This window comes from Adiantum capillus-veneris, chromosome 18 (genome assembly GCF_014529385.1).
Source record: "Adiantum capillus-veneris isolate H3 chromosome 18, ASM1452938v2, whole genome shotgun sequence".
NCBI lineage: Eukaryota > Viridiplantae > Streptophyta > Polypodiopsida > Polypodiales > Pteridaceae > Adiantum > Adiantum capillus-veneris.
This window is the reverse complement of record NC_140948.1, coordinates 87941725-87946424: the sequence shown is the minus strand read 5'-3', so window position 1 is coordinate 87946424 and position 4700 is coordinate 87941725.

The following is a 4700-nucleotide window of genomic DNA, read 5'->3' as shown; positions in this document are numbered from 1 at the left end:
TGACTTAGGCTACATAAGTCATTATTAGGTCTTACAATCTATGGATTATGCATGCATTGGTAGGTTGTATTGGTAGTTGTGTTCTAGAAACTGTGTTGAGTTGATTTCTTCTGACCGAACTCTTTTTTTGCTTCCAATTTGGGTGTCTAATTTGGTTTGATGTGGCTATTAAATGTTGATTTTGAGTTCTTTGTTTCTCTCCAAACACTCACCACAAAAGTTTATCCATGCCACATGGGAATGCCCATTGTTGTCTATTGTTTTGAGAATCCCATCTTCTCTATAATGGAAATGGCCTATGAACATTGAGAATAGCCCATTGTTATCAACTATTTTGAGAATCCCATCTTCTCTATAATGGAAATGGCCTATGAACATTGAGAATAGCAGAATTAAGAGAACTGTAGTGAGCATTTTTATGAGACTACTTTGAGAAGATAGAGGGTGAACTTAATTAGCAGTAGCAACATAACCATTATACTTAATTAACTTGACATGAACAATACTTTGTAAGAGAGAGAATTAGAGAACTTGACAACAATTGAGGACCGAATTTATGTGGAGCCGGTCCCCCCTCCACCAAAAGGCTTTTGTATTATAATTTTTCCCATAAAGAGAGACTTGGTATAATACAAGCTTTGTGTTCCTTGAGACCTTGATGGTGCAATGAAGATAGAGAGATTCATGCACCACAATTATGCTCCTAACTTAGCTAAATGAAAGCATTAGCTTGTCCCCGGTCTCAACCCCTGTTAACCCTCACGGATACCCTATTACCTTCGACGAACGCATATTATTTATTTGATTGAGTCATGGACCGGGCTTGTCGGTCCAATAGGTGTGTAAGTGATCGTCGATGAGAGGTGCACCACTTATCTTATTCTTATAGTAGTTTTGCAACGACCGACCACTGTGGACACCCATGTGTGAATGGGTCACACTCTTATAAAAGGTCCATTTGACCTAAAAATCCTCATTCTCTAAGGTGTAAGCTAAGAAGTGCTCTTGCTCCATCTCTGTCTCCTTCTCCTTCGTGGTCTCTCACAAGTGGGTGTGGGTGTGTGTGTGTGTGTGTGTACTTGAGAGAGAGAGAGAGAGAGAGAGAGAGAGAGAGAGAGAGAGAGAGAGAGAGAGTGTGTGTGTGTGTGTGATCAAGCATTGCGGCGGCATCGACGACGGCAAGGCGGTTAAGCGCGGCATCGACGGCGGCTCCTTCTTCTTCGCAGCACAAGATCCTTCACGACGGAAGCATTGAGCAGTGAGTGACACACCCCTGTGCCTTTGAGCTTGCCAGGCTCTTCTAGTTGTGTGTTTGCAGCCTTTCGAGGCTCGCACACAGTGCACAGGCAAGTTCTCAACTTTGACACGTACGAAAAAGCGTACATTTTTTCGTGCCGTTGTCGGGGAAATCCTTGTATTAAGCTTGAGGAGTTCTCATTGCTACCTCTGGAAGCCTTTCTTCCATCTGTTTTCTGTTTTTTGCAGTGTTTTATTAGCTAATGTTAAGTGACTGTAAAGAACAGATTAGCAAGTTTTTGTCAGATTCTATTAGTGGCTGTAAGTTTTGCTAGTGTTGCATTGTACTGGTTTTTGTTAGTTTTGCAAGATCTATAAGTGCAGATGTTAGTAGATTTGTTAGTGAGTGTAGACAGTGAGCAGTAGAGTTGACTGTCTGTGAGTGTGCAAATCTGTGTTAAACTATTAATTAGCTGCAAGGAGGTTAGACAGAGCTCCTGGGAGCTGCTGTTTGCGCATGGGAGCTCGACGTCCACATTATCCTCAGAAAAAGATTTTTTTGAAAAAAAATGTTTTAAAAAAACGCTCGAGAATATTGAGACAAAAAGAAATTCGGAAATTAAATTTAAAAAACCTTATCCTAAAAGGAAGGATCGGGATCGGGATCTTTCCCCAAGTCCAAGCCCAGGCCCAGGCCCAAGTCGTATGATATACTATACACACCACTTTATATATAAAGACTAGGACTTCAAGTGAAGGGAGGGCATGTGGGACAAGTTCCTCAAGTCCTCCACCATCCCCTTCACACTCACCCTTTGGACTTACTAATTCTAGCCCTCTCCCCACCTAGGAAAAGATTAGTTTTAGGATTTTGAGGGCTGTACGTAACCGAATCGGGGGCTGTAAAGCACGGCACGTCCCCTAGCCAAGACACTCGTTTTGAGTTATCACACGCCATATTCCGTGACTCGGTTAAAAAAAAGGACCAAAAATACAAAAAAATGGGTTGTAAACACCTAAAAAACTAGGTGAGCAGCCTTCACGGGCACTCACCAACACCTCTAGAGTGTTGAGGTCACATGCACCTACGCTCTGGTCGTGTGCTAGAGGACAAGCACATCGAGAGTGCCTCCATTTACGCGGGTAATAATTATTCCTCTATCTTAGGCTCTAGGCCCTCAGTGGGAACCCAAGGTAGTACTACTCAGGACACACATATTGCGTCTAGTGACTCTTCCTCTGACTACGACGTCATGGAGGGTTACCCGATGCCTAATCCTGATAGCTCAAGCCAAGACATGCATGCCATGGGCCCATGGTCTGGGTCGAGCGTGCTTAGCCGCTTGAAGGAAACCTTTAGTAGAGCCACTCGTTCCAAACATGGGACTAATGATGTAAATGAGAGGGGTGGGGAAGTAAATAATGGTGCTGCACGAAGCATGTGCGAGTGCAAGTTGGAGAGAGAGAGAGAGAGAGAGAGAGAGAGAGAGAGAGAGAGAGACCTATTTTCGGTGGAGCGCAAAGCATGCAGGTCCTTATTCTGTTGTATTAAAGAATAATTGTATGTAGGTTAAGTTAGTAGATGGGTTAGTAGTAAGTGGGATGTCCGACCAGTTGGCCTGAATCCCAACAAACTCCCACTTGAAGGCCAACGCAGCCCAAGTGACCTGGTATGTACAATCGTGAAGCAATCTAGTGGCTTCAATGTATACCCATCAACTCACTGCAATGTGTAAACCGCTCCAAAGCTAAGCCTTTCGTCAAACCATCTACTAGGTTGTCGTCGGTGTGTACCTTGACCAAATCAATGAGCTTTTTGGACAAAAAATATGATCTCACGAGATGATACCTGACTTCCATGTGTTTTGATTTGGAGTGAAACACGAGATTCCTTGCCAATGCAAGAGCACTCTGACTATCACAATATATCATTGGAGTCTTATCAATGTCAAGATTTTTGACCAAGCGAGATAACCATACAGCATCTTTACTTACATCCGACAATGCAACGTACTCTGCTTCCGTAGTGGAAGACAACGTACAATCTTGAAGACATGACCTTCAAGATACTGCTGCTCCAGCAAATATGAAAACATAGCCAGATTTCGATCTCCTATTGTCGACACAACCATAGTCTGCATCCTCATAACCCACGATGGATGCATCACTGTTCCCGAAGTGTAAACACCTACCGACTGTACCTTTGAGGTACCTAAGAATGTGCTTCACTGCTTCCCAATGCTTGCTGCCAGGATTTGCCATATATCGGCTCACCACTCCCACTGCAAAAGCAATGTCTGGTCTTGTGGCCACCATAGAATACATGAGACTGCCCACTACCGAATAATATGGTACCTTAGCCATTTCTGCTCTCTCAGCATCAGATTTGGGTGCATTTTCCTTGCTGAGTTTCAAGAATGCCTGCATTGGGGTACTCAATGCTTTCCCTCCCTGCATATTGAAACGCTGCAAAACTTTCTCAATGTATGTTTCCTGAGATAACTCAAGAATACGACGTTTGCGATCTCTTTTGATTCGCATGCCAAGAAAGTGTGTAGCATCCCCCAAATCTTTCATTGCAAAATTGTTGCTAAGTGTTTTCTTCAAGTTGGCAATCTCCGCAATGGATTTCCCAGCTATAAGCATGTCATCAACATACAAAACTAGAATGATCATCGAGCCATCATCTAGCCTTCTTGTGTACAAGCAGTGATCCTCTTCGCTCCTTTTATACCCTTGAGACCTCATACATGCATCAAATTTATGATACCACTACCTTGAACCCTGCTTTAAGCCATAAAGTGTCTTTTTGAGCTTACATACTAGCTCCTCACGAGATGCGTTCTCCTGAACAAACCCTTCAGATTGTTGCATGTAAACATCCTCATCGAGATCCCCGAGAAGAAATGATGTCTTCACATCCATTTGGACAAGTTCCATGTCCTCAATCGCTACAAGACCAAGTACTATTCCAAGTGTTTTCATCTTGACCACAGGCGAGAAGATTTCATCAAAATCGACTCCCTTGAACCCTTAGGCTACAAGTCTAGCCTTGTAGTTTGGATTTGGATCACCTGAGGTAAATTTTTTCTTGTAAACCCATTTGCAAGGTAAAGCTTTCGCATCATTTGGCCATTCTACCAAGTCCCAAGTGTCATTATCCAGAATCGAGTTATACTCAGATACCATAGCCTACTCCCACTTCACCACATCATCTGTCAACATGGCTTCTTGGTAGAAGCTTGGCTCACCGTAATCGGTCAACATGATGTAATCAAGACCTGGTCGAAACCACAGGTGGACGAGAGACTCTAGTAGACCGTCTCACTCCTTGACCATTGCTATCCGCTCCCTGTGGAGCATTACTAGTGGAAGGTACATCACTAGCCCGCTTTGATTTCACTGTCTCTGAGGCAACATCCTCAAAAGTGACTCTCTAAATCTTTATTTCCTTGATAGGTTGT